Source organism: Equus caballus, chromosome X (genome assembly GCF_041296265.1).
Source record: "Equus caballus isolate H_3958 breed thoroughbred chromosome X, TB-T2T, whole genome shotgun sequence".
NCBI lineage: Eukaryota > Metazoa > Chordata > Mammalia > Perissodactyla > Equidae > Equus > Equus caballus.
In genome coordinates, this window is record NC_091715.1 from 119,619,663 (window position 1) to 119,639,864 (window position 20,202).

A 20,202-nucleotide genomic window follows, 5' to 3' on the forward strand; every position below is an offset into this window, starting at 1 on the left:
GGGAAGAAGGGAGGGGAGCGTGCTGGGGAGGTGATCAAGGCGACTGTGATGGTTAATCTTCTGTGTCAACTTGACTAGGCCATGGGGTTCTCAGCTGTTTGGTCAACCATTACTCTGGGTGTGTCTGTGTTTTGGTGAGATTAACATTTGAATCGTAGACTCAAGGAGATTGCCCTCCCCAGTGTGAGTGGCCTTCATCCAATCAGTCGAAGGAAGGCCTGAATAGAACAAGAGGGCTGACTCTCCCTCCTGCCTGACTGCTTGAGGGGCTCAAACTGAAACATCAGCTCTTCTTGGGTCTGGAGCCTGCTCTCAGACTGGAACTAGACTGTTGGCTCTCCTGAGTCTCCAGCTTGCCGACTTCAGATTTTGGGACTTCTCAGCCTCCATTATTGTGTTGAGCCAATTCGTTATAATCAATCTCTCTCTCTCTCTGTTTAATGTTTAATTCCTATAAATCAATTACTCTCTCTCTATAATAGTTTAACTCTACATACATATATACACACACATATATGGATGTAGATACAGATATATATCCTGTAGGTTCTGTTTCTCTGGAGACCATAACCAGTACAGGGATTTTAGCTTTATCTTTTTAATGTTCCGATTCTTTAGAAGGAGAAAGAATGCATGTATCATATTTATTATTAACTTTATCTTCAAAGAGCCAAACTGTGAAGCCTGTATCATTATTCCCAGTTAACAGATAATGAAACTGAAAGGTTAACTGATTGCCGCAGCCCCTCCCCTCAGCTCCCACATACACATTTTGCAGGGAAGTTGCAAAGACAAATGCAGCAGTATAAAATAAAAATATTTGGAGCTCCCTGTTAGGACATCGAAATGAAAGATATTCTCATTTCTCGATTTTTCCTTCTCACCTTCTTTTCTCAGATCTTCCACACCAAAGGGGTGAGCTCACACTCGTAGAAGAAGAGAGAGGAGGCAACAAATGTCTCATAAACAAGGTAATTAACTCCATGTTACTTTCAAGATTTGAGGACGTGCCAAAAGTTGTCTGACCCCCAGAGCGTGGAGTGAATACTGCTTTGGAAATCATTGAGAATCAATGCTTCAGAAACATAATTAATGGGCACAGTAGCTAGACAGCGACATTTGCAGTGGAAAATTCCTCTTACTCCCAGGTTAACGGATGGGGATAATTCTTCTGGACAGGAAAAATGTGCTTTGAGATATGTAAATAAGAGGAAGGCAGAAAAAATTAAAACGGGGAAAAACTGTGAATATTTATAAAACTCTGAGCTTTCTTGACAGTATTTCTAAGGGAAGATATGTTGACATGAAATCTATTTGGGGGATTTTCTGTTTTACTTAAAAGGGGAAAATAGGAATATAGGTGTTTCCTTCTGTTGTCAACAGAAACAGAAACCCCTTTCCACCAAATTAAGAAAAAACTACTGCATCCTAGATCTTGGGAGGTGGTGTGTAACTGCTCGAATGTCTGTAAACAGGGAGCCAGAACAGGCTGCCTTCTCCTCTGCCTCGCTCCAAATCAATGGTTTGACCTTTAAATTAAAAATGGCCTATTAGTTGTTACACAAATAAAACGTCCTATTATGCAAATAGAATTATGCATCTTTTCAAACCTGGTCATTTATCAGTATAGTTCTGAAAGCTGTTTTCAGATTTCTTCCTTTTCCCTGATTAAGTACAACTTTCTTTAAACAAGGTAATTTAAATGTACACACCAACAGTATTGCATTTAAGAATTCCAAAATGGTGGTGTGTGATGCGGGGTCGGTGAGCCGAGGAGTCGAAAGAAGGATTTCTTGGACTCTCAAGGTCTGGCAGTAGTGCTTTTTTATTTAGAGAATAGTGTGGAATAGCATGGGGACAGAACCCACGGGCAGGAGGTGCCGCTGCTGCTGCTGCCGCCACTTCTGCTGCCCACTTGGGTGGAGAGTAAGGCTAAATTTAAGGCATAGGTATGTGAGCCATCTCTTTACAAGACAAAGGAAAGAACATGTAAAAAAGTCAAAATGGTATCAGTGCAGGTGGGGTCTGGCCATTGGGTGGTCCCACAACTTTTAGGTAAGAATCAAATCGGATTAAGTAAAGGCCAGAAACCACCACCCTAAATCAGTTACATGAGGTTGCCAGACAGTAACCAACTTAAGTTCTGGCCTTTGGCATTGATTAAGAGTTTCTAGAGATAAGGTCATCTCCCCTCTTCCTGGCACAGAGAGGGAGGCATCCCCACAGATGGGGGTTTCCCCCACAAATGTAAATGCCTCCCAACAAAGGGCAAGCAAAATCTGCTCCTCGGAGCCTGCTTCTCATCTGCAGTTTTAAAATTAACCGGCCTAAAATCCTCATCAGTGTGGACTTCTGGTTTGAATTTGGACATGGTCTGTCAAAAGACTGTGTATGTGATGCTTTTATGAATGTTTGCTAATAACATTTTATTGTGACGTTTTCATTATTTCTATCTGTAGAATCTAATTTTTTAGACTGTATCACTGAGCTTTTATTAAATATCCAAGTGCATTTCAACTGAAATGAAAAAGGGTTTCTGAATTTCACGGAATCTTTACTTTGCATTATTTGTATAAGTAATTAAAATTACAATCAGAATTGTTTATTACATTTGAGATCCAAGACAAATATTCTGACTTTATATTATACCTTTCCATTTCTTCTTTTTAAAACTTCTGTTTCTAAAGTTATGAAACTTTACGTATACAGAAAAACATAAAGAATAATACGTTAAACTCCCATGTACCCACCACCAAGCATTGTCAAATCTTAAGTTTCTCATATTTTCTAAAGATTTTTTTTAAAATAAGACTTTATGGATATAGTCGAGGCTTCCTGCATCCATCCGTGTCCCCAGTCTCCTTTTCTCAGAAGTAGCCACAATTATGGATTTGATGCCTTTATTTTCATGCATGTTTTCATATTTTTACCACATTTACCTATCCATTAACTGTACAGAACATTGTTTTGCATATTTGAAGCTTTATATAAATGGTATCATATAATAAGTAGTAAAGGTGGTATAGCGCAGTGAATAAGAGCACAAACATTGGAACAAGAGTTGGTCTGGAATATCTGCTGTACATGTTACTACCTGTGTGACCTTGGGAAAATTTCTTAATCTCTCTGTGCCTCATTTTTCTCATCTATAAAATGGAAATTCATAATAATACCTACCTCATAAGGTTATTTTTAGGATTAAATGGGTCGATACATATAAAGCACTTAGAACATGATAAACTAAGAATAATGTGTTAGCTATTACTCTGCATCTTGCTTTTTTTTACATAACATTTTTGTGATTTATCCATGTTGATACATGTAGCATTAGTTCATTTTCATTACTGCATAATATTCCATCATACAAATATACTGCAATATAGCTACTCTTCTGTGATGGACATTAGGTTGTTTCCATTATAAAAAGTGCTGCAATGAACATCCTTGTACATGACTTCTTGTGCACATATATGAGATAATTTCTCTAGAATTCTTCATCTTTAATTAACTATTTCTAGAAAGATACATTTTTAGAAAACAGGGCTTTGATTTCTTTTTCACAGGCAAAGGAAATATGTGTCTCATTCATTCCGATGTCTTCAAAATCAATAGTGTTTGGGACTTTCTAGACATTTGCAACTATCCTCTTGAGCATGAGAATTACAATTTGGTTGAAGTAATGATGTCATGACAGCAAATACTGGTCTTATTAATTAATTTTTGATTGCCTCTTAATTCTCACATACTGCTATCTGCAAATTGAAGGATAGAACATGACCTCTGATCAAACAGCATACCATTTTTTATACTATGTATAAAAAATCTGATTGATCATTATACTTCAAAGGTTTTTGAGGTCTATGTCACAACAGTTGTAACTAATGAATGTCTTTTCAAACTCTTGACTGTTTTGTTATTTCTTCTTGGGAAAAGACTGAATTGGTCAAGTGGGTGTTTTATTGGTCTAACTTGCTGAATGGTAGGCTGTAAACTTTAAGAATGTTGCAACAACTCATAAAGGAATAAAGACCCCAGTTAAAAAGTGTCTGATGAGTGGGATCTTAGACTACTAACCTCATTAAGTTTCAGCTGGTAGTCCTTTTGAAAATTTATTCAAATTTTATCATTCTGTCATTCTGATGATTGTAGCAAAGCGTTATTTTTTAAAAATAGAGACGAACAACTTCTGATAGCCATAATTTTTTCACTTTTTTTGGGCTACTAATTGATACAATTCTCCTTTAAGAATATCTAAATTGCTATAATGTTTTGCCCTGTAAAGTGACTTTAAATTGATTCTCAGAGTGTTCGATAAACCATATTTAAATCTGAAAGCATAAAACCTCAGTAAAGACTCCAAGGCTGATCTCATTTTATAATTTGGCACCTAGACATTTGGATGTCCCACCCTCTGTGAAACAAGTCATCTACTTTCATTGTTGGTAGCCAGCTCTTCATTTACAGCTCTAAGAAAATATATGTCAGGTGTTATAGCTTCGTAAATAAATCAGAAAGCATCTTCAAAAAAAAGAAGCCTATGTGAAAGGCATTCCAAACTAATGGATATATTAAGTGTTTATTGTGCACCGAGTTTTATTTATTGATCATCTACTGTGCTAGATAGATGTTCCTACTCTCAAAATGAGTCAGCATGCTAGGTTTGGCCAGGAAGCAGAACACTGTAATCCAGTGTCTAGATCTGGTCTGGAAAGTGTGTTCTCTAGTAGTGTAGAGAAATAGCCCAGGGCTTGGGGGTGAGAGGACTAGGGTTCCGCTCCTAACTCTGTCACTGGACATTGTGTTATATTGGGGATGTTAATCTCTTGACTCTTCAGTTTCTCCTCTGAAAAATGTGGGGGTTGGTCTGGATGCTCTTCTACGTATCTTCCACACAATTCTATGAACTGTAAAGAAGGGACCAATGTGGCATGTGGTATTCAAGAGAGACTTTATGGAGAACATGAGGCTTCACGAAGTCCTATGGAGGACCTAGCCGCTTGGGGGGCAAGCAGTGTTTGGGCATAACTAAACTGGTTCCTTCTGCTAGATAACGGATTGCTTTTAGTTTACAGTGTACAAAAAATAACTACAAAACTAGGATAATGTATATATTTACCTATTTTCTTGGGAAGATAAGTTTGAAAGATATTTTTAGGTGATGAAAAGATGGCATATTAAATACGCTATTGGGGGCCGGCCTGGTGGCACAGCGCTTAAGTTTGCGCGTTCCGCTTTGGCGGCCCAGGGTTCACCAGTTCAGATCCCGGGTGCAGATGTGGCACCGCTTGGCAAGCCATGCTGTGGTAGGCGTCCCACATAGAAAGTAGAGGAAGATGGGCATGGATGTGAGCTCAGGGCCAGTCTTCCTCAGCAAAAAGAGGAGGATTGGCAGTAGATGTTAGCTCAGCGCTAAACTTCCTCAAAAAAAAAAAAAAAGAAAAAATACATTATTATTACTATTATTATTGAGTAGTATATTATTATTATTGTTATTGAGTATTGAGTATTAGTAATAATATTATTGAGTAGTAGTATTTTTTGAATGTATCAACTCAGGTTAAAAGCAAAATAGAGTAACCCGTCAATTATAACACCACAAAAACATTTCATGAATCTAGACATCTTTGATTTTGATCCTTGGCAAATATGTTTTAACAACTGGCTCTCCAGGAGGAAAAAACAGCCCTGATCTATGGCATTTGCTGATTTCATGGTGTAAATGCTGTCACCATGGCTGATTTCAAGCCCTCAATGTGAAGTCACTAACTGCAGTTGGGAGACATGTGCACAACCCGCTCTTGTGAGCCAGTGCGAGTACACTCTCGCACACCACCATAATATAGAATGCGTATACAAGGAAGATATTTACCTTGCTTTCCGAACCATTTGAGTATAAGTTGCTGACATAATGCCCCCTTTACCCTTAAATACGTCAGTGTGTATCTCCTAAGAAGAAAGACATCCTTCTAATAATCACAGTATGATTATCAAAATCAGGAAATTAACATTGATACAAAATATTATATTTTTATTATATGTATTTATATAATAAAATATTTGTATTATAAGGTCTAGTACATCTACTAGACCTTATTCAAATTTTCCAACTGTTCCAATAATGCCCTTCATAGTTTTTTTAAAAAGGGTTTGGTCCAGAAACTAATCCAGTATTATCTATAATTTTGGGATAAATGTATTTTCTGAGAAGTTTCTATCGCTAGCTCTCTTCCACTATGCAAATCTCCCTTCACCCTTTCTTCACACCTCTTAATCTTTCCACGAGTACTTCCAGCATTAATTTCTAGTGTCTAACATTAGAAGTGCTATCAGCCTATAACAGTAAATTTGGTACCAATGACAGACATCAAATGCTGACAGTAGTTCTAGCGTTCGAATTTGACGTAATGTTGGTAGTTACCAGTAACAGATACTGCACTTAAATTCAAGGAGTAGTCTTTGTTTTTATTAATGTTAGTGTCCCTTTTAGTTATTAATATGACTTTGCCTTTATAAGCTTACATGCATGTCAATAAAAGAGAGTCTTACTGGAGGTTCTGGGCAATGCTAATTTTAACCAAATCACTTTCAGCAATATAGGGAAATAGCTAAAGAATGTTTATTTGGGGGGGGTGTATCTATTATTCTGCTAACAACGTTTCCGCTTCCAAAAAGTACTGCTATTTCTATAAAAACTAATACCCAGCAACAGTTCCACAACAGCAACAAACAAAATGAAGAATAATGTAATCATTAAATGTGTATGGGTTTAAAATGACAAATGTCTCCTGAACCTATTGAAAAATCCACATCACAATAGGACCTTTTAGTAATCCATAAGTCTGAGTTGATAGGGCTGCCTGTGCCTTGTTAAGTCTTTTTTGTTGTTGTTTATTAAATGTTGGCACTCAAAAAATAATGCAAATGTCATCTGTCTACACAAACAAATCCTATGACATGTTTAACTACTTAATACAAATAACTAGGACCAGTGCCAGCATTAAGTAATGAAAGAATTAGCTGCTGATAGGAATGAATTATTTTGGCTAGTATTTCTCAAATGATTCAAGCAGAAGGCAGAAGGTAGTTTTTTCCTTGAAATTTCCAGATATTCATACCAAGTTTTGACTTTGCTTCCATGGAGATCTGGCCATTCAGTGAAGGCTGTGTCTCTATGTGCAAAAAAAAAAAAAAAAAAAGAAGGAAAGAAAAAGAAAAAATGGAAAATCGAATGGATTATCAAATGAAGACAAAGATGTTCACTGTAATTATCATCGTATTTCAGGCTAACAAGCACACATACCCTATCTAAACCCTGACTACATTTTCATTGTCACTGCTTAGTCCAAGCCCCATCACCTCTCAGACTGTCTAAGCCTTCCTAATCCATCATCCAGAGACATCTTTCTAAAATGTCAAACTGAGCATGTCGCTGCTATGGCTCCCCATTGCCTACGGCATACGAAGGGCCCTCTGTGATTGGGTTTCTGCCTATTTCTCCAGCATAAACTTCTCCAGCTCTCCTTTAATAGAGCTCTCTGCCCTCGGCTTCCTAGGTGTTAGCCAAAGGAACTACTTGTGGTTCCGAGAGGAGGGGGGCTCTCTGTTTTGACTTTCCCAGCCTTTCTTCACGCTCCTCCCTGGCTAAAGTTCTTTATCTTTTGTTTGCCTAATGAATACTATGTCATTTCAACTCTTACCTTCCTTATAAACCCTTTCTGACTCCTGCCCACATTCACCTTTGTACACACATTCCACTTGGTCAGTCTTCTATAATAGCACCTATAACGCTTGATTGGATTTATTTGATCCTGACTATCTTTTCTTAATAGGTTGCAAGCTCTTTGAGGTCAAGGACCATGAATTATTCATCTCTGCATCACCAGCCCCTAGCCTATTCTGTGTCTGGCACGTAGGAGGCATTCAGTAAATACTGTTGAATGAAGAACAATTGTAACTAGAATTATCTAGATAGCCACTGTCCAATACGTAGCCACTAGCCACATGCAGCTATTTACATTTAAATTTTAATTAATTAAAATTAAAAATTCAGTTCCTCAGTTGCATTGACCACATTTCCAGTGCTCAATAGCTGCTTATGGCTACCGTACTGGACAGCACAGATTATAGAAGTTGCCATCATTGCAATAAGTTCTAATACATAGTGCTGATCTAGATAATTCTTTACTCTCCCATTTGAATTTAATAAACATAGATTTTCTACTACATGCTAATATTTGTGCTAGGCATGGTGGTTATAGCGAATGTGAACAAAACATGAATACTATTATGATTATTATTTGCAAGGCATTTAAAATCTGGTAGGGAGAAGGCTTGCAAAATGAGAGAGATTATTTCCATATTGGGACATCAGGGAAGGCTTTATGGAGATTTTCTCATTTAAACTAGGCATTTAAGTATGGAGAGAATGTGAATAGGGCAAATTCTGGGAAAGGAGAAAAAATAGTATAAGCAAACATACAGAGGTGGGAAAGTGCTAGGAAATAGGAAGTAATTTAGTTTGCTTAGAATGTATGGTATATGAGCAGGGAGTAGTTGTTTAGTTTATTCATTCATTCCTTCAATCATTCAACGAATATTTTTTTGAGCACCTATCCTGTTTCAAGCTCTATACTAAGCGCTGGGGAGACGACAGAGACCTATACAGACATTGCCCCAGCAAGGTACACAGTTATGAGTGATGAAATTTGGTTTAACACTGTGGAAGGCACTGAAAGCTACTCTAAAGAATTTGTACTTTGTTCCTGAGGCCCTCAAGCTTTAAGAGTGGACTTTAGACCAGCAGCATGGGCTGGGCATGACCTGGGAGTTAGAAATGCAAAATCTCAGGCCTCGCCCTAGCTTCAGACTTACTGAATCAGAATCTGCATTTTAGCAATATCTCCAGGTTATTCTTAAGCAATTAACACTTGAGAAGCGTTGTTATACGTCAACTGAGCCAATAAGAGAGCATGTAAGTGAACAAATCAAAGTAAGCATAAAAGTGAGTAAGGAAGGTGGTATTCTAATCACTATTGGGTTAGACGCAAAATAAATTGGACATAAGACCATTGTAGCTCAAATGGGAAGTGAGAGGGGTTGTATGTGAGAGACATTGAATCTTTTGTATGTATAGCTCAGTTCCATTAACTCATATTGCAAATATTGTATTTTATACTACACTTGATCTTAGCCAAAAGGCCAAGAAGCGATGGAAATATTCTATTTTATTCCAAGTCAAAAACCCCCAGCAAATTCAGTAATATGGTATTTGAGATGTCTTAGACGGTGCCAGCTATTCGTTTTAGAGAAGGCTTATTGGTATGTCTATTTCCTGTTGATGCCACAGGTCCATGGTCTACTCCTGAGTGTCAAAGTATCAAGCTCTTATTATATAAGTTCAAACAGGGGTGATGGTAAGGATCTCGGAAATTAAGTCATTACAGTACATCCAAGTTCACAAAAAGCTGATTTGTAAACTAGAAATTCAATTTATTAATTTACAATGGATAATTACTCTTCTACTAACCAGAGATTTTTTTCTTTTATCACCAGCATTAAATTTTTTATTACAACTTTTTATTTTATTTATTTTTTTTGAGGAAGATCAACCCTGAGCTAACATCTGCTGCCAATCCTCCTCTTTTTGCTGAGGAAGACTGGCCCTGAGCTAACATCTGTGCCCATCTTCCTCTACTTTATATGTGGGACGCCTGCCACAGCATGGCTTGCCAAGCTGTGCCATGTCCGCACCCAGGATCCAAACTGGTGAACCCCAGGCTGCTGAAGTGGAACGTGCGAACTTAACCCCCGCACCACTGGGCCAGCCCCTACAACTTTTTATTTTAAAACGGTTTAGGGGGGCTGGCTCGGTAGCGTAGTGGTTAAACTTGCACACTCTGCTTTGGTAGCCTGGGGTTTGCAGGTTCGGATCCCAGGTCCAGACCTACCACTACTCAAGCCACACTGTGGTGGCATCCCACATAAAAATAGAGGAAGATTGGCACAGATGTTAGCTCAGCTATGATCTTCCTCAAGCAAAAAGAGGAAGATTGGCAACAGATGTTAGCTCAGGGCCAATCTTCCTCGCTAAATAAATAAATAGATAAATAAATAAATAAAATAGTTTAGGACTCAAAAGAACTTGCAAAAATAATACAGAGTATTCCCATGTACCCTTTATGCAGCTTTTCCCACTGATAATAGCTTACATAATTATAGTATGTTGTGAAACCCAGGAAATCGACATTGATACAATACTATTAACTCAAGAACAGACCTTATTTGGATTTCACCAGTTTTTTCATGCACGCATGCATGCCTGCACACACACGCGTGCAGTTCTATGAAATTTTAACACATGTTTAGACCTAAGTAAACATCACCAGTCAGGATACACAGCTGTTCCATCACCACAAAGAAACTCCCTCTCATTACTCCTTAAGTTACACCCTTCCCCCAACCCCAGCCCTTGCCAACCACTGATCTGGTCTCCATCACTGTAATTTTATCATTTTGGGAATATTATGTAATGGAATCATACAGTGTGTTAACTCTCTGAGATTGGCTTTTTCAACTAAGCATAATGCCCTTGAGGTCCATCCAAGTTGTCACATGTATCAATTGTTCCTTTTTACTTCTAAGTCGTATTCCAGTCTATGAATATAGCACAGTTTGTTTAACCATTTACCAGTTCATGGACATTTGGGTTGTTTCCTGTTTTGGGCCATCACAAGTAAATCTGCTATGAGCATTTGTGCACAAATTTTTATGTAAACATAACTTTTCATTTCTCTAGGATAAATGCTCAGGAGTAAGATTGATGGCTCATGTGGTAAGTGTATGTTTAGCTTTATAAGAAAGTGCCAAACTGTTTCCCAGAGTAACCAGTATCTTAAAAATTACATAAGTAATATACGCTCACTGTAAAAAAAATCAACATAAGGTAGCAACGTATACAGTGAAAAGCGAAATTGCAAGCCCTGGAACCCTGCACCACCTTTCTTGAGAGGTAATTGCTGTTAACTTTCCTGCAAATTCTTCAAGAATATTTCATGCATATGCAAGCACATATATCTGTATGTAAATATATAAATATTCACAAATGAGATCACACTATACAAGCTATTTGTAACTTGATTTTTTTCACATAACAACGTATCTTAGAAATATTTTTGTATCAGTAGATAAATATATTTTAATTGCTTTAACAGTGGGCATAAAACCCCATTGTATGGATGTATCATAATTTCTTTAACCTGTCCCCTAATGACGCCATTTCTATTCCTGTCAGTTTCTCCTTATTACAAAGCTATAATGAAAAATCTTTCTACATATATCTTTGTGTAATTTGTATGAGCATATCTATATCATAGATTCTTGGAAATGGAAATGCTATGTTAATTTTACATTTTATGAGATACTGTTTTTTAAGACAATTTACACTCCCACCAACAGTATAAGAGAATTCTTAGTTCTTCACCATCACTGAGTATTATTAAAATTGTAAATCTCTGCAAGTCTGGTAGGAGAAGTGATATTTAATTTGCATGTCTCAGTGGTGAATGAAGTTGAGCACTGTTTTATATATTTATTAGCCATCTGGATTTCTTGTCTAATATGTTGACTGTTTATATCCTTTGTCCGTTTTTCTCCTGGAATATTTTTATCTTAATGATTTGTGAGGGTTCTTTGTGTCTTAAGGAAATCAGCCTTTTTCATTCGCGTAGCAAGTATTTTCTCACACCTTATAGTTTATCTTTTGACTTTGTTTATAGTATTTTGATATATATAATTTTAAATTTCTGTGGACTAAAATGTATCCATCTTTAGCTTTCTGGATTTTAGGTCATGTTTAGAATGGTGTTAGAAAATACAAAATATATATGTATACTGTTTAGAGTAGGAGACTATCTGGAAAACCTCATTTATAATCACAAGCTTGCTCCCCTTCTATGGAGTCAGAGCAAAGAGAATTGTGGGATGCTTTATTCAGACTGTGGTAAGGCTGAAGGATGAGCTCTGCTACACTGTGGGGTATGCATTCATAGTGACCAGAATATTTTTGCATCAAAGAGTGTCTTGCCCCTTACACAGTACCAAATGTTCTAACTATTCAACTTCCCTTTTTCAGTATTTCTTATCAGGCACCAAAAGCTTGTGCCATTACAATATTATCTCACGAAGGACATGTTACAAATATTTGAGTAATGCTTATTTTACATCAGTTCCATATTTCACTTGATGGCATTTTCTCATTTTCTCCTCAATTTTTAGGGGCGCATTCTTCGGTCTTTCAGTGTTCCACTTCTTAGGATAGGACTGGGGTACACAGCAGTGTGATCTGCACATATGGAAGGCTCAAGAAATATTTTTTTGAATGAGCTCTAGAAAAAAAAAGACTACTGAGAGCCATTCTTAAATATCAGTATAAATTTGCTGTAAAATTTATTTCTGATGTTATACCAGTCACAGTTATTAATCTTCTTTGGTGGTATCTTTCACAAAATGAAAGTAAGTTTACTAAACAGAGGAACTTTTCAATGTCGTTCAAAGTATAAAATTGTTTAAAGTCTCAATTGTTACATAGACAATCAACCGAGAAGGTCAATTTATAAAATAGATAAAAAACTGTTTACACCATCTACTATAAATGTGATGTTGGAGCAAAAAATCAGTAGTGTTCAGCTAATACTAAAACAGGAAATCATTTAATATCAATTGATATTAAATTGGCACAATTGAACTAAATTAATGTAAAATGATTTGGTATGGAGCCCAATTTTTCTATTACTTTAAGTGGAATTTTGCATTAACTTATAGAACTGTAAATTTTCCACTACTCCCTATTTAATGTTCTAGCTGCATCATTCTGTCACTTGAATCTATTAAAAACTGTATAACATCCTACCAAAGATGGTCTATAAAAGAAATGAAAATTTATTTTGAATAGTATTCCACTCCCCAAAGCTTTAGAGGTTTAAGTAAAAACGTCTCAGATTTTATTTCTTGTTATTGATATTTAGATATTTCTGTTTAACTTTGATTATTCAGTTGATTAAATACACCATAACTCAAAGTTGCAGGAAAAAACCAGTAAGCACAGAGCATGGGAGAGAAACTAAGACACAGGCGTGGAAGGAATATAATTTAAGGACTGAAAATAATTATACTGCATTTGGAATGCTTTAAAAGGGATATCGGGTGAAATCCCCTCGACTTACACGGCGCTTGCATTATTTCTCATTTGGAAACTGTCTCGTTATCAAATACATTGATTCCTTTTCTCCTAATTGAAAAGTAATTTAATATTAAAGGAGTATCTTAATCAAAATTTTAAGAAACAGAAACGAAGAGCTCTTAACTAAACACTATTGTATGAATCTGGGAATTTCTGTAACAGCAATGGAGACAATGTCATAGGTCACTTCTTCCCGTCCTAGGAAGAGCGGCGCTTCGGAGGGGACAGGCCCTCCCCGAGTCTCTCCCCCGCGTAGAGCTTTCGGCAGCCAAAGGTCCGGGACGCTGGATCCGAAACAAAAAAATAAGAAGGGTGATCAAGACAGCGTTACTGGGGACGAAGGAGCCGAAGGGGTGCGCTTTCGCACTTCAAACATCTTGGGGGTGGGAGGAGGCGGGCTAGGAAGGAACCACAATCCTCAACAAAGTCGCGAGGCCGCCCCGCGCACGTCTCCAGGAAGAGGGCGGCTCAGCAGGGCGGCGGGGAACTCGGGCAGGTCCCCCTGACTCCTTCGCCCACATTGCGATTTCCCTCCACTTCGCTCCATGCCGTTTGCTCCCTCCGCCCCAAGAGTCGAGAATAAACGGCTCGGGCGCCCGGCCTAGCCTAGTAGCCCAGTTCCCTCAGTCTCCTGGACCCTGGAGAGCGAGCACGTTTTCTGGGAGACGGGCATAGCGGGTTGTAAAGAAAGACATTTTTCACCCCAGTGCCAGGTCTTCCCGGTAGACAATCAACTCGCTTTCTCTCCACACCCGAAGCAAAGAGCAAACAAAACAAAAATTCAAAAGGCAAACCCCTAAGTCACTTAGGATCAGGTGCCAGAGTTAGGCGAGTTGAGTTCTTTTGGTGGGAAGGAGGAGGGACCGCGGGGAAGCGAGGGTCCAGGAACCAGGGCCGAATGGCCCTCGCTGGGGCGTGTCAGAGGGAACGTCGAAGGGTGATGCCAGACAGGGCTGCCACCTCGGGCTGCGCGGGGGGCGGAGGGGCCCGGGGAACGAGTCCCGAGCGAGGCCGGTTTCCGATTTCCCACGGCCCGGGGCTCCGCCGGACATTCCCACCACCCTAGCCTCGACCCCCCAATAAAGAAAGTGGAAACGCGGCCCGGTCCGGCCCGCGGCGGAAGCGCTGCCAAACGAATGAGTAAGGCGGGCGCGGGCACGGCACCTTGTTTACCCCACTCGGCGGCGCGCCCCTGCGGGCGCCTCGTTTGGAGGCGGCGTCGGAGACGCTGAACCCGGCAGGCAGTCGGCCACGATTGGCTGGTGACTGGGAGGAGGACGCTGGGTGGGAGGGAAGGCAGCCTGGCGGTGCAATGCGGGCTCTCGGCCGCTAGATGCCGCTCCCTCCCAACGGGAGCCGGGCGCGGGTTCGTGGCCGACAGATGGCGCCTGCGCGTTCCATTCGCCTCCAAGTCGCCGAAGAGCGAACACCCCAAACAATCCCGAAGCGCCACCAAAAAAAAAAAAAAAAAAAAAAAAAAAAAAAAACCCGCCGGATCCGACCGCCACTTTCAAAACCCCCCACCGCTCTAGAACCGCGGGAGCTTCCGTCCCTGAGTAGAATTCGAGGGTGTAAAGAAGAGGAAGGGGCAAATATCTTGTACCAGCCCAGGGGGGAGAAGCCCCCGGCCTGAGAAAGAAGGAAGGAGGAGTGGGGGAGGCGAACAGTCTCGTTGCTGCCTCTGTGTACGCTGAGGGGGGAGGTAAGTTATAAAATGGCGGAGGCGAAGCTTCTAGAAGTTTGGAGGGGCACCCGGAGGGCGCGGGGCCCACGGTGAGGTGTGTGTGGTTGAAACAGGGCGCGAGAGGAGTTGGGAGGGAAGGAGCGGGGCCCCCGGGTGCCGGTGAATTTCCCCTCCGCGTCCCTCGGGCCGGCGGCCGCCGCCGAGCGGGGGGCGCAGTCAGGGCGGGAGACTCCGCCTCGTCCCCGCGTAACCCTCGACCCTTCTTTCTCCCTTCGCCCCCCAACTTGCTCCCTGCACACTAGCGAGGAACTTCCAGCCCCCTGCCTCCCTACCTCCTACTCCTAGAGTGGCTTTCTACCGCACGACGCTGCTTTTCGACTACCCTGGCGGAAGATTTTCTCTTCCTTCCCTCGCCCAACTCTCCCTCGGGGCCTCTCCGGAGACCCCCCCCATGGGTGGCCCAAAATGGAGAACGCGGAGCAGCGCAAGATGGAGGCTCCGCTTCTCGGTGTAGCGTTAGATTTAGGTGCCTTTTCTCCGGCAGGCTCTTAAGGCTCGGAGAGCCGGAGCTGGAGGTGGGGTGGGGTGCGAGCCGTAGTCGGGGGAGGAAAGCCGGGGAGGCTGTGGTCGGGGTGGGGGAGAGCGCGGTGTCGCGGTGAGGGGAAGGAAGCGAGCAAAATGGTGGTGCTGGGAACCTAGGGGGGAGGGGAGGAGAGGAGTCTCAGTTGTGTATATTTGGGCCTCGGACCGAGGGAGGCGAGGGAAAATCTACTCTGATCACACCCCTCCCTCGTGCCCCCTCCCTTCTCCCTTCCCCTCCTTCCTTTTCTCCCTCCCTCCACTCCCTCCCTCTCTTCCTCCCTTCCTAGAGAGGGAACAACATTCATGTGACGGGCCCCTCTGCTTCTCCCCCGCCCCATCATCTCCAGCGCGTGGTGGGGGAACTGCTTGGGAAAGCGATTGGCATCGATCTCTCCATCCCTTCCGAGGCCCGACTTCGGTCAGTTTTCTTCGGGCACCAATTTTATAAATAGGTTGGTGTCTGGCGGTGTTGGCCCCCGCGTGCAGACCTTGCCCCGAAGGGGGCCCTGCCTGCCGGGCATGTGAGGAGGGGGGAAGGGCGGGAGTGGAAGGCTGTTTGTTGGGGGGTTTTGGCGCCACTTTTGTTTTAGTTTTAGTGCTGCTTTTCGTTCCCACCCCCACCCGCACTGTCTCTCTCAAGGCACGAACTGAGCCGATCCTTGCCCCAGGTAGGCAGCTTCTGCTTTTTCCCTCCACACTTTTATTCTTGCTTGGGGTTGACTTTCTTTTTTCTTCTTTCACGTACCCGGCGATCTGTGGACGGCGATTTGGGGACGAAAAGGGTCGGATGGGCCATAGGAGAGAGAAGGTGTGGGAAACAGCATCAAGTAGTTCCGCAAAACTTTGAGCCCCGTTCCCATTTTCTTCTGGCCTATATTCGTGAACGTATTGTTGATTTCTGCCCCCCTTTTTTTTTCGTCGCGAGAATGTCGTTTTGCCTTTAGTTTTTTATAAACCGCTGTACTTTCGACATTTACTTTCCACTCCCCCTTCGTGTATATGTCATTTTATTTTTAATCCTGAACTGTAATGGGTTTTATCGTGTGATTTTTCGTGCTGCAGTGTTCAGCTTTAATTTTTAATATTGCATTAGTAGTTTCATCCGGTTTGTGAGACTTTCTCCTCCGTGGCCTAGAAATGTTTTATATGTTGTTGGCTGCCCCCCCCCCCCCGCCTTTCTCTCTCCCTCCTCCTTTCTCTTGGATGTAGTTTTTTAATTGAGGGTCACGGTGTTTGATTAAATGGTTATTTACAGTTTACATGATATATCTATTAGAAACTTTTGATCTGTAGGATTAGGTTTAAGTAGACGAAAAGCTTGTTGGTTTGAAATGGTTCCTTAAAATGCGCGGGCCGGCCCCCCCCACCCCCCCTCCCCCAGTAAAGCCCCATCTTCCCCTCACACCGGAGTGTAAATTCAATACCCCTTTTCTCCCACGGACCGCCGTATTTCACAGCAGCCACACCCTGTATTTGTCTCTGTGGATTGGACTCATTATCAGCTTAATTTAGTGACTCTTAAACCACCATGATGGGACTTGCTTAAGCACGAAGCTTCTTTTCCTGTTTAGTCCTAGTGGTTAGTGTTGAAAGAGGAATAATCGAGGTTTCTTGATGAAACCTGGTGCGGTCCAACCTCTGCCTTTTTTCTGTTGTCTTTTTTCCTACTCCGGGCTGTTGGCGGTGTCAGCACCGCTGCTGGGGGCGGGGGTGGAGGGGAGAAAGAGTCGGGTTACCGAAGTGCGTCATTCCTGGCTCTAGCAGGGCCTGCTCGGGAGCTGCTGGTGTTTGTTACTGTCCTCGCAGCACTTTCCTGCCAACCTTCTCTCTGTGCGTATTGGATAGGAGCAAAAGCAGGAGGCGGTCTCTTAATTCTATCTGTAGCCTAGCGCGTTGCATTTAAGGGTATATGTGAACTTATTTAAAAAAAAAACGGCCCTGGAAAGTGGATACATTTCTATTTAATGACATACAATTCAGGTAGTTTAGACTTGCTTTCACCTATTTTCCACTGAACGGTGGGGTTAATTTTGAACATTTTAAACCACTTACGTTAAAATGCCTGGTTTTCTTTCTACATTGATATCAATCTATAATTAGGGATCAGAAGGACCAGTTAAGGCATAAGTGTTCAGCGGTTTTTCAAGTGGTTGAATTGTAATTTTATGACACATTATGTTAAATAGTCTGGTTTTTTCCTTTTGAGCCAAGGTGCTACGTGAATGCAAGCTAATTGCAGATGTTTAAGTTCATTTTCATCACGTACCCTTTTAGGTATAATTTTAAATATGTCTTTTGGATCTTATGGGTTTCGTTAAAATTCTCAGAGATGGCTATTTCTTTGTTTTTAACTGAATTCTTAAAGAAATTTTGCCACTTAACAAGGAGTTGTGTGGGGTGGCCGTACAGTTACATTGTTAGATTCTTGACTTCCTGCTAGTCTTTGATAGTTTTATTATTTTTCGATTTTTCTCAGTGTCCTTACTGAGCACAGTCTTCCTTTTAATTCTTTTTTGGAGATAATAATTGGGGGAGGGAGTGGTGGGAGGTAGAGATGAAACAAAAGTGGCCTTGAGTTTGATGATTGTGGCTGGATGGTGAGTATAGGAGAGCTCATTGTACTATTCTCTCTATTCACACTTTTGTGTGTCCTTGAAAATTTCCATAATTAAACAAAAAATTTTGAAGGAAAAATTTCAAATTGTCTTGCAATTTTGGTGTAATGACTTAGTTTTGTATTTACATGTCAGTTATTTGCGTGGGAAACTTGGCCTGGTGTGTAAGTACACAATACCTATATACAAACTTTCAAAAAAAATTTAAATAGAACCAGTATAGAATAAGCAACATAAATGCTTACAAATTGGTTGAACTTTAAATGTTTGTAACGTAGTCTGTGTGTGTTCTACTTTTAGTTTCTTTTTTAATCTTTTGAAAACAGGAAAATTCCATTAGAAAATTTTGCAAATTCTGCTTGGTGTCTATTTCATTAAGTTGGAGTTACAGTGAGTCAGTAAGAGAGGGATTTACTATTAATAGGAGGGGCTTTGGCACTTGGAATAAGTGACAGTGGAAGGGATTCAGTGCCCTAGGGAGCATTCCTGGTAGGAAGATCGAGGTAGGAGTTGAAATCAATTTCAGTATTTGGTGTTTAATGAATGGGTAGAGAAGAGGATTGGGAAAGAAATGTACTTCTTAGCCATTCTTTCCCCCTGTGAAATGGCTCGCATTCTAAGGTATCAGAGACTAGCAGTGGGGGTGGGGTGGGTTCTTTTTTTAACTGATATGAAAATGAATGTTTACATATAAAATAAGTTGTCTTCCCCCCTTAAATGATCCGATGCTATAAATAGTTAAAAATTGATAAGTAAAATATTTGAATATTTTCGATTAACAACACTCTGACCATTACCCGTCAACAGTAAAATAAAAGTGCATTGCAATTAAGACCCTCTCAGTCTCCTTAATTAGTGTATTTGTGAATTGCTCCTAAATTCTTTGAAGGTAAGTGCCTTATTTTCTGCAGTTTTGTGTTGTTCAGTGTGAGATTTTTTCCCCCATGAGGTGTATTTTTGAATATATGTCAGAGTTCCAAAATAATGGATATTTTAATTTTTATGTTGGGCGAAGTGTGTTCCCTAATCATTATTAAAACAAAATTCTACCCTAGTCTGGGAAAGGACAGTTCATAACTGTTAATGTTAGTCTGTCTGTATATTTTGTATTCAACATTTTAGCTTTAGAAGGATGTTAAGACAGATTACATATTTTGAATTATTTGTATGCAAATAATCTTAAGTAGATGATGAGGATTGTGACTTCAAATTTATTTTATTGTGGTGAGGCAACAGCTAAACTAACCCGGTAAATTATGAGTTTGGTAACTTTGAAGTCTATTTATAGTTAGGATTTTTTTAAATCCCAAACACTCAAGATTTTACCTTCTTTTATTTCCTCTTTTGACCTTACTGGTTTAAGTGATTGCCTGAGGACCTATGAATTAAAATGGGTGGAGTGGGGTGGGGGTCAGGCTCAGGCTGAAATTATCCGTAGGGAATATAGGGTTAGATGTGAAAAAACGCCTTGGACAGTTGAGTAATGCTTAATATTCTGCGTATTTAACTGATGCCACCCACGCTCATGAGTGGGAAGGGAGTAAACAGTGAATAGCATATTCTTTTTGCTTTGCGTTCTTTATAATAGATGGAAGACTTCAGTTTTTGATGCTGCAAGTTAACTTTGGATCTTAAAATTTTACATTAGATGGACTCAATGATTTGTCTATTACATCTCAGTGGGATAATATTCATATCTCTTTAATGTTTAGACTTTTTGTGTCTCACGTGTTTAAAAAAAAACCCTGATCTTGAATTAGCGCTTTGAAATTGGTATAAGTCGATTATTCAGAGACTTGAACATGACAGTTTACTGTACGGTGGAGCACTACTGTTAGGGGAGTTGGGGAGCATAGCAAAGGAAAGGGATGGTCCCAGTTAGCTGTGGGTATCAGTATATACTGAAAGGTGATTAATCACTGGAGAGTAAAGAAGAAACTTTAAAGGTACAGGTTATTTTAAAAGTTCTTTACGTTTTCTGTTTGTAATTTTCTACATTGGATATATATTTGGAACTTTTAATTTGTGGTTAAACATTGTCCCTGTATAATAATTCTATGTATCTTCAGCTATCTTGAGCAGTG

General features: G+C 40.5%; 1 protein-coding gene and 1 pseudogene across 14 annotated transcripts in view; one reads left to right on the forward strand and one right to left on the reverse strand.

The window, feature by feature from the left end:
* The first annotated feature begins 902 nt into the window (after positions 1–902).
* STAG2 (STAG2 cohesin complex component) overlaps positions 903–20,202 on the forward strand; it is a 134,954-nt gene continuing 115,654 nt past the window's right edge. For 2 of the 14 annotated variants that reach the window (XM_070257527.1, XM_070257536.1), the window contains exons 1-2: positions 15,365–15,496; positions 15,791–15,955. The gene's annotated coding sequence lies outside the window, so the exon portion shown is untranslated. Of the gene's footprint in view, positions 972–14,616; positions 15,016–15,364; positions 15,497–15,648; positions 16,172–20,202 lie in introns of those variants that run through there. The other 12 variants (XM_070257532.1, XM_070257539.1, XM_070257530.1 and 9 more) reach the window with 8 other exon arrangements.
* LOC111771663 (U2 spliceosomal RNA) lies at positions 9,129–9,210 on the reverse strand (annotated as a pseudogene).